At 37.2% G+C, this 10,891-nt stretch overlaps 1 long non-coding RNA gene across 1 annotated transcript in view; it reads left to right on the forward strand.

Annotated features, from left to right (window-relative positions):
- The window catches only part of LOC138751856 (uncharacterized), a 13,583-nt gene extending 3,761 nt beyond the window's left edge, over positions 1 to 9,822 (forward strand). The window contains exons 2-4 of the long non-coding RNA XR_011350234.1: positions 961 to 1,089; positions 3,154 to 3,301; positions 9,626 to 9,822. This is a non-coding gene — a long non-coding RNA (uncharacterized lncRNA). The remainder of the gene's footprint in view (positions 1 to 960; positions 1,090 to 3,153; positions 3,302 to 9,625) is intronic.
- Positions 9,823 to 10,891: the final 1,069 nt, after the last annotated feature.

A 10,891-nucleotide genomic window follows, 5' to 3' on the forward strand; every position in this document is an offset into this window, starting at 1 on the left:
GCACACTTAAATGATTTAATATGCCTAATTTCCACTGAACATTTTTAACACCAAATAAGATAATAGATGATATTTTGGGTCATCGAGGTCAGGTTTCACAAAAGAACACACTTTCATATATAAAATTCTAATATCTGAATACCTGTGTTAACATAAGCACATATACAGAATTAACAGTTACATAATAATCATTTGTATACAAGTAAGCACGCACAAAAAAAGCCAATGCAACCATGTTAAACCCATTTGTTGAAATAACATATAAAATAAAGGGGGGAAAAAAATCTAAAAACAAAAACTAAATCTAATCTATCCCCTCCCTCTAATCAAGGGAGGCACAGGCGAGAGACGTGGGAGGACATCTCTCCTGACAGATTAAAGAAAAGCCTGTTTTGAAATACCCTTCTAACGGTATAAAAATTTTAAGAAAGCATTATAAGAAGCAGAAATAATTATGAAAGGTTACCTTATAAATTAATTTAATTTTTAAAAAATCAATAATATGGAACCACTGGTGAGCTCCGGAGAACAGGCAATGAACCACCAAAACATAAAATGATTGTTAATTCATCCAATTGTTTTTAAAAAAAAATTCTAAGAATGGGCCCCACAATTTCATGAATTGAAACTGGCTAGTCCTGTTGTAGATAACCATCTTTTTCAACTGTCTTTGTTGGATGCAGGTTTCAAGGAATGGCATAGAATAGGTTTTCAAAGTATTAATGATCTCTTTATTCGACATAATTTTGCCTCTTTTGAACAATTATCAGCTAACTTTAATCTTCCAATAGACACTTTTTTTTAGCTATTTACAACTGAGACATTTTGTTCAGTCTAAGATAGGATTTTCCGCAAATTTCCAACACTAATATTCTTGATCTGTTTTTTTTAATTTACTGTTTTATTTTCATGGTGGATTAACATCATGTATTTATAATAATTTATTGGATTTAAATTCAGTTCCCATGGCTGCGATCAAGAGTGATGGGGAACGAGATTTGAATTTAACATTTTCAAATGAAGATTGGGTCTCTACTCTTAGCTTGATTAATGATTCCTCATTTTGTGCAAGATACGGCACATTACAAGGTATGACACAGAACTCAAATATCCACACTTAAATTATCTTGTTTTTATTCAGATATTGATCCATTAAGCGAGAAATGTAAAATTTTTGAAGCTTCTCTGATCCATATGTTTTGGGAGTGCCCAAATTTAGAGCTAATATGGAAAAAATTTCAAACTTTATCACCAATTCTTAAGATTCATTTGGAACCTTGTCCATTAATTGCTTTCTTTGGTTTTTCTCATGATTCAGATAAACTTATATTGGCATCTCAGGAAAATGTTTCAGTTTTTACCACATTGATAGCCAGATAACCAATTCTATTACTACTTCTTTCCAAGTCTGGTGTCTTGGAGGACCAGGAATGACCATCCTCTACTACACATCACCAACTCTGTAGTGGAAAGCATGGAGAGCAGCCAAGTTCCTTGGAGTTCACTTAAATAGTGACCTCTCATGGACATACAGCATCTCATTTATCAGGAAGGCGCAACAGCAACTACAGTTCCTGAGAAGACTGAAATGGGCAAGGCTACTGGTCACTATTATGTCAATCTTCTATTGAGACTATCCTCAGGAGTTTGCAGAGGTTTGGTATGACCAGAAACACTGGCAAATTGCTACAGATGTGTTGGAAAGTGTGCTGCATCACGGTCTAAACCCCTGCAAAAGCTAGCCCAGCACATCACAGGCAAAACTCTCCCCACCATTGAGAACATCTACAGGAAACCTGTCATCAGAGAGCAGCAGCAACATCAAGGATCCACATCACCCAGCACACACTGTATTCTTGGGCTACCATCGGGATAGAAGTATAGATGCCAAAAGGCTTGCACCACCAGGTTCAGGAACAGCTGCTACCCTCCAACATCAAAGTCCTCAACAACAAACTCAATCAGGGACTCATTTAGGGACTCTTACTTTTGCACTTTATTGATCAATTTTTTTTCTTTCTGTATTGCACAATCAGTTTATTTACATTTCTTTGTTTGTTTACATATGTACATAATACAGTTTTTTTTTTGCACTACCAATAAGTGATGATTCTGCCTCACCTGAGGGGAAAAAAGAATCTCAGGGTTGTCTGTGATGTCATGTATGTACTCTGACAATAAATCTGAACTGAAAACAAGTGATTTAAACTGCAAAAACTTATAAATGTTGTTTTAGTCCAATCTGCTTCTCTCAAAATAACTTCTAAGAATTTACTAATTAATTTTAAAAAGCTCCCTGTTGTAAAAAAAAGTCATCATTTTACTTTGCACTTTCATTGACCTCCCTTTTACCCAATTAAAATGTATTAATTTTAATTTCTTATAAGATTCAACACTGATGTTCTACATGTTCCAAATGAAACTTATTATCATCTGATTGGATAGGAGTGTTAAATCAATGACTCTGGGGTTGAAAAACTGTTAGACCAGTGTCTTTGTATCAAGAAGAAATTAAAATTTCCCATTTCCCTATTAGGGGCATTTAAATAATCACAAAATTCATCTATGTAATCTTGGATTAATGTTTAATAATAATGTAGTTCCATGGAGTAATTGATTGACTTTCAATAAATGAAAGCAACACAGTGTATATTATACTATAAATCAGATTACACCACTAAATCCATTAAATTTGATTAAATCCAATATATTAATTATTCCTGAAAGAATGGGTAATATGTTTTTTTCTCAGTCAAAATATTTTATGTATTTCCCCCAGTCATATTCAGGCTGATAAATGCATTGGTTTACAGTAGCCAATTGTTTTAACTCAGTGGGAGAGAAAAGAACATTTATCATCAAGTTGTGAGCAAACTATTTTTGGTGCTATTTAGTAATGAAGTAATATTAGTCTTAAAAAAAATGAGATCAGGCATAATTCACACAAGCAGCCACAACTGGCACCTCTAATATTGTAAGTTCTCAAATCAAGCAAAACGTCACTCAGAAGCTGGTTGATCTAGTGATTAAAAGTTTGTTCAGACAGAAAGAATATGTTTGAAGGGATGCAAATGGGAAAATATTACAGAAATGTAAGTTTGTAGGGTCTTTGACCTGAAGCATCTTAATGCTAACTTTCCTTCTCTTTCACAGCTGCTGCCTGGCCTGCTGAGTGTTTCCATCATTTTTGATTTTTATCATCCTCCTATTTTATAATTTAAATTCATCTGATAGGTGAAAGGCACTTCTTGGTGAGGAACTATTCGAACTACTTTGCAGGTGTGGAAGAGCTTGTGGAAAGGTAAGCAGTTAATGTTTCAGGATCAGGAACTTTCATTAGAACTTGATGTGCCTCAATTAGCTGCTGTGCGATCTTATTTTCTAACAGTAAGAACACTTAACTGTCAGTGAAAACTGAAAGGGATGTGAAAGGCGCAACTTCTTTTATTTGGGGATCAGACTCCCTGAACAATTCAATACCAAATAAAAGATGTTTCTAATTATGGAGCAAATTTTTAAAAACATTCTAAAGACATATGATAAACATTATTCTGAGGAAACTTAGTTCAGAATCAGGATTTATTGTCATGAACAAGTCATGAAATTTGGTGTTTTTGTGGCAGCATCTTAGTGTAAACATTCATATTATAACCACATTACAACATTGCTATATAAAAAAAAATTTAAATAGTAGTGCACGAAAAATAAGGCAGTCTTTGGTTCATTGATTATTCAGGATGGCAGCTGCAAAGAAGCTGTTCTTGTGCCACTGAGTGCTCATCTCTAGGCTCCTGTACCTTTTCCCTGACGGTAGCAGAGTGAAGAGGGCACGGCCTGGGTGGTGGGGGTCTTTGAGGATAGATGCGGCTTTTTTAAGACACCACCTCATGTAGACGTCCTCGATGGAGTGAAGTCTGGTGCCTCTGATGTCACAGGCTGAGTTAACAACCCTCTGGAATTTATTCTTGTCCTGTAAGTTGTCGCCTCCATGCCAGACAGTGACGCAACCAGCCAGAATCCTCTCCATGGTCCACCTATAGAAGTGCAAACATTGCAATTTACAATGCTTCCAATTTCACTATAGTGATACTTTAAAAATCAGAGGTTGTTATTTGTTTCTGTGATGAATTGGCCATATTATGCAGAGTGGTTATTTTTTTGGCCTATAAACAACGATCCATTTAATAATTTGACTAAAATCTATGAGGTTGACTTCTCCTCTGAGTAAGCCAGTTTTTTTTTAAAAGCAAGGGAAGCTTGGTTGTTAACAGGACGTCATTCTTGATTCACAAGTTGGATAATTTGCAACTTGTGTTTAAATTGAGTAATCTGAAAAATACAGCAGACAAATTGTTCCTTTGGCATAAATGATTCAAATGCTATTTGTGCTGTTATAAATTTAGCGACCACTCCACAGTCTTAGTTTCGTCATACCAACAACCAGGAGCGTGACTGGCACAAATGTAACTACATTGGGAAGCTGCTGGGTTACTGACTTAATCAACAGACAATCTCCTGTCAGGAACTGCAATGTGCAGAATATTGGAACTGAAAATATTTCTATGATACACAAAACAAGGACAACATAGGAAGAGTTTTATAAAACTGCTGGCATTGCCAGCATTCAGGATTTAATAGATCATACACATGTTGAATTATAGCCACCTTCAGGGAATGATATCTATTTTTTCCCACACTGGTTAAGTGTTTCATTCTACAAACATGTAAATGATTTGTGCAGCTTGAAAGATTGCACAGGTGTCACCTAATTATCTCACATTCAGCCATGTCTTGTACAATTTCTACTAATACTGTAATATATTTTCAAACAAGATTATTGAGAATATGATCTTTTCCGTACAGCGCACTGTTTTGTTAGTTACCTTTGATATAATTACCTTTCAATTGTACTGCTTTTGGGTAAAAATAATAGACCAAGGTCAGTGATGATTCCAATTCTAAGAATTGTAATTACTGACAGAATGTAAAACGGTGATGGAATTTAAGTTACACTTTAGATTCCCTGACTGATCTCACAGTTTATCAGTGACTTTTGGCACCATGAGGTGTGCACAAAGATGTTACTCACTGTAGGATCACAAGTCCAGGACCTCTGGTGATGTCCGCGTGGAGTTTGCACGCTCTCCCTGTGACAGCATGGGTTTCTTCTGGGAGGTCTGGTTTTCTTATACGACTAAAAGACTGAGGTTGAAAGGTCAATTTGGCACTGTAAATTGTTTTGGTGTTCAGGTGAGTTGTAGACTTTGGGAGCAGTTGATCAGAATCTGTGGAGTGAATAGGCTATAGGGAAAGTTAGTAGGGAATGGGATTATTCTGTGGGCCAGCAGAAATGTAACAGGCCAAATGTTCTCCAAGATTGTTAGGCAATATGAATAAATAGATATAGATAATACACCAAAAATTTCTTTCTTAATAAATGGCAGCACTTACATCCAGCACCAGCAATTTGCAATATTATAACACTCCTTAGGGCTTCCTAAGATTAACAACACAGAACCTAGATCAATGTGAAGAAATATTGGGAGAGGTGCCCGAAAATGTAAACAAAGATGAATGATTCAAAGAAGGGAAAGAAGTCACAGTGTTAAAGAGAGGAATGTAGAACTTGGGCTTTTCTGTTTAATTATGGTGGGGCAATGGAATCGGGACAGCCGCAGGGTTTGTTGGCAGAAACTTCAGAGGATATTATTGTTGGTGCCAATTGTGGAGAAAGGGAACGGTAGGCCAGAGCAGGATTTAAAAAGCACGAGAATCTTAAAATTGAGGTAGCACAGTAGTTCAAGAGGATGCAGACTGTATTTTAATTCCCAATTCAAGTGAAGCATGGACACATCAGTATCCCATGGTTCCTTCATTGTTCTTTTACTTTATAACATCCACCTCCTCATTCATCAGCCCTTCTGCCTAACCCCCCATCCTTAACTTTGTCATTATTGAAAAGCACAATCCGAAACATTGATAAAGATCTTGATAATAACACTAATGATAGATAATAAAAACTTCTTTAACTAAGCTCCTATTACAATTATTTTTCACATAGGTTGCCCACTCTGCACTTTTTTACCTGAGTTTTTAGTTGTTCATGAAAGGTGGGATCTCACATTATCAAGACATATTTCTCCAGACTGAAAGAAGTGCACATACACACGGGCAGCATGGTTAGCGTAGTGGTTAGTGCAATGTTGTTACAGCACAAGTGACTTGGGTTTGAATCCGGTGCTGATTGTAAGGAGTTAGTATGTCATCCTTGTGTCTGCATGGGCTTTCTCTGGGTGCTCTGATTTCCCACCCTTCAAAATATGTACAGGAGTTGTAGGCTAATTGGGTGTATAATGGGGCGGCATGGAGTTGTGGGCCAGAAGGGCCTATAACTGTGTTATATGTCTAACAGTATCTTGTAGCAATGAATTCAGTTAATTATTATATCAATTCAATTTAAAATTTTTACAGGAGCATCATTGAACAATATTGGACATACAGGATCTATTAATCTATTCATGTAGGCTACAGGGACATAGCTTTGCATCCCTATTGCTCAACTTGAACCTTTGCATTCCTTCTGGTGAAGGTTTCCCAAATTCCTACTGAGTAAGGAATTTCAGGAGGTTCAGGCTCCAGTTTGAAAGATTGATGAAATACTTCCATGTCAGGGTGGTTCATGATTTTGAGAGGAATTTGTTGGTGCTGGTGTTCCACTGGACTTTGTTGCCCTTTGCCCTAGATTAATGGAGGAAATGAGCTTGAGGATTGCTGTCCTCATTACATCTTTGAATGTAAGTTAGAGGCCTGACCCTGCCAAAGAGAACCATTCATAAGTTAGCAGGAACAGGTAGCCGTTCATGATTTGACATGCTCATGATTATAGTTTTCCAATTTTATGTCTTTCACCGCAAAGTATATTTAAATGAAAACATATTTTAAAAAGTCTTGTGTAACCAATAGGAGAAAAAATCTGGCAGGGTACCACCCTGTTGCCTGTCAACCAGTGAGTGTGCTTCAGAATCACCTTCAGAACTTACCTGCCTGCAGCTACCTCTGAGCAGTTAAGTTTGAATGGATCTCCTTGCTTGAATGAGCTGTCTGTGCGGGCATTGATCCAGGCTTCCTGTTGTTCCAAATAGCTTGAAGTAATGGAACCACAAAATATAAATTTAGGGTAAGGTATAAAAAAAAATGTAGAGGGATCTTTTCCATCTAGAGAGTGGGTTGTATCTGGAATTCACTGCCTTGAGAGAGTGATGGCAGCAGTTCAGAAGTGTCCATTTGAGGAACTGAATATCCTTAGTGCCGAAAGCTGTGAACCCAGTGTTGGAAGAGAGGATTAATATGGATGTGTGCCTAATGTTGGGTGTGGATGTGGTGAACTTATTAGAGAAACCAGCTTTCACGCTTTATGAGTCTAACTCAAACTCGTGATTGTTACATGAATCGAGGACACATGGAATGAGAACAAGTTGTTTTGCAAGCAGTCCAGCTAGTCAACTCATAGATAGCACAACAATCAAAAACATTAAAGAAAGACTGCAGTGCAACAGGGTTTCAGATCAGTTGAAACAGGCAAAATTATTTTACCTGTGTGAGATTCATTCAGGAGTCTGATAATAGTGGGGGGGGGGGGGGGGGGGGACTGTAATGGTGTGTCCTCTTACATTTGTGAATCTTCTTCCCTCCAGAAGGAGGAAAAGAGGTGGAATACATATTTTAATATGCCGGCAACTTTTCTGTGACAACAGGAAGTAGAGACAGAGTTGAGGAAGGGAGGTGTGGTTTGTGTGATGGTTCTCAACTGTGTTTACAGCTCATTCACATGTTCTTGGGCAAAGCCGTTTCCATGTCATGCAGAGATCCACCCTGACCGAATATTTTCAATGGTACATTTGTAGAAGTTATTGAGGGAAACAGAGGAGCCAGTGGACTTTCTTGGACCCAGGCAGATCATTGGGGATGTTTACCCTTAAGAACTTGAAGCTTTAAGTTCAGCTCCACCCCTATTCCAGAGGTCTATGACCAGCTCCTTAGTATTGCTGACATTGAGGGAGAGATTGTTGACCTGGCACCAAGATACTAGTCTCTCTATCTCCCTTCTATATTCCAACATCATTGTTTGAAAGCTGGCCTAAAATGATGGTGTCATCTGCAAATATTTAGGTGGAGTTAGAGCAGTGTTCCGCTATACAGTCATAGGTGTGCAGGAAGTACAGGGTGCTGAGTACACATGCTTGTGTGAAGGATTATTGTGGACAAAGTGTTCCCACACTCTCACTAATTGCAATCTACATGGCAGGAATCATAGATCAAGTTACAGAGGGTGACGCCAAAGCCAGCATCTCAGAATTTAGGGTTGAGTTTATTTGGCACTGTGGCGTTGAAGGCAGAGCTGCAATCAATGACATACTAGGGACACATGAGAGAAACTGCAGATGCTGGAATCTGGAGAAAAAAATAAATCTGCTGGAGGAACTCAGCAGCTATCAATGGGGGGAAAAAATGGTTGAGATTTCAAGCCAGGACTGAGGAAAGTTGGTAGAGAAGCAAGTTGGAAAGAGGACAGAGTTGACATAGACCTGCTTCAACATCTGTTGAGGTTCAAAGGGGTCCCTCCTGCTTTGTGTACATTTTGAATGGTTTGTTCAATAATCTGATATTAAAGCAACGTATGTCAAATGGGAAAAATAAAAACTAGTGCCTATCTATTTGGGAATGGTACTGTTCAGATCAAAACATTGAATGCCTTGGTGCAAAACTAAACTACAATCTTGCAATGCATTTCCAACACCCTTACAAAAGATTTCTCTGAAGAAATCTTGTGAACTTTAAATGTATCTTTAATTGATAAATAAGTTGCTGTATAAGGAATTATGAGTGAGAACAGGTTATGGAATGTTATCAGTTACATCCTTTTAGATGACTCAGTTCCCAATATCTAGCAGAAAGCAAAATATATTTTAATACATCCTGATGTACCTAATATAATCTTTCATCACGGTGAATCAGGCTGGGCTCAAAATGGTATGTATCTTATTGTGGATGATCAAATCTGCAAAAAGCATCAAAACTGCAGCTTTTATATTGTTTTGGCCAAATTGTTTTTCTTTATGTTTCAAGAGACCTTGTCTTGGCGTGGATCTTCTGTAACTGTCTCAAAGGGTGACATTAGAAATATATTCAATTTCTGCAAGTCTGGTTCAAATATTGTGCCTCTGAGCAGCTATAAAAAAAGCTGTTGGGACCCCTTTGAACCACAACAGATGTTGAAGCAGGTCTATGTCAATTTTAACGTGCAAGCTGTAACATTTCTGTTTTTAAAAAAAATCATTTAAAAATGATACCAAACAAATCTGCAGCACCAGATGTGATGAGGTTGTCTTCTCACCAATCACCTCATCACTTTCACTAATCTAATAAATCATCCTGCAAAGCAGTAGAACACCAGATGATAAAATCCCACAAACCAGATTGGAGCCTAAATCTTTTGAAAGCACATTATTAAAGGGTGAGAACATGGTAGCAAACTAAAAAAAAAAAATGGATTTATTCTGATGCATTTTCTGACAATATCTTGGTTTGCTGAAAATCATTTTTACTTGTCTGCTCAATGCATTAGGGTTTTCTGAGACACAAAACTTCTGGCACTGCCCAAAAGAGATCTTTTTGACATCATCCCAGTAACTTGCTCTTGCATGACAGAACTTTTGTTTAGGATGGCTTTCAGGTGAGAAATACTGTCTTTCAATTGAATAATTGATGGCGACTCTTGTGGAACATTTCACCTTATAAATAAGACAGTATGTGCTTTATGCAGGGAATATTTTATTCAGTAAAAATGAAAAGAATTTTAAAATTTTGAATTTGTCTTTTGAAATATATTTGCAAATTATTGGAGACATTGTCCATAATGTAAATTTTATCACACAAAGCATCATGCTTTATTAGTTATGAATGGATGGTTTACTTATAATATTTCCAAAGATATGTGTGCTCTTCAACCAGAAATCTAAGTAGTCATTTTTTTTTTCATAAGCCTACTATAAGCGGGGATAGATTTAGGTTATCCAATCTGTGCAATTTCTCAAGTACAATCCAATCCCAGCCACCTCCCACCGTTGACAGAACTTGACAGGCAGGACAAGCTTAGCTGACAATCTAAAATGCTCTCATTTTGTTGGACTGCCTTGTTCTGATCTCATGCACCAATGGTGACACCAGGGGTGGTGTTTGAGAAATTGGCTGGGGATCCACTGAGATTTAATCTCCAAAGAGAACCTTTGGGGAGTCCCTTTGCAGGATAAATCTTGCAGGGTCACATCAGCACAGATAACTACAGTTATTTTTAGTATTAAGAACTATTTGAATTCAAGAGCAGGATAACATGTGAAACTAAAATGGAATCTCCAGAATGACTGGTCATAATGCCAAAATCTATATATCACTGTTGGATCATGAAATGCTTTTCATGGTTTAATTTTGGTTATTATTAATTCAAAACATATTTATTCTTTTGGAACCTATTTCATCGTTCATTTTACATAATTGATAAAAGGCTAGTATGTAGATATAGTGAATAATTATGAAAGCTAACAATTATTGTCAGGTTATTGAGAAATAAAAATGTGGGATCATTATTTACTTGGATATTGCCTGGACTTCAGGAATTGAGTTACAGGGGAGGTTAAACAGGTTAGGACTTTATTCCCTGAAGCGTAGAAGAATGAGGGGAGATTTGATAGAGGTATTTAAAATTATGAGTGGAATAGACAGAGTAAATATAGGTAGGCTTTTTCCACTGAGGTTAGGTGAGATACAAACCAGAGGACATGGGTTTAGGGTGAAAGGGGATAAGTTTAGGGGAACGTGGTGGGGTGGGTGGGGG

Source organism: Narcine bancroftii, chromosome 1 (assembly GCF_036971445.1).
Source record: "Narcine bancroftii isolate sNarBan1 chromosome 1, sNarBan1.hap1, whole genome shotgun sequence".
Classification (NCBI taxonomy): domain Eukaryota; kingdom Metazoa; phylum Chordata; class Chondrichthyes; order Torpediniformes; family Narcinidae; genus Narcine; species Narcine bancroftii.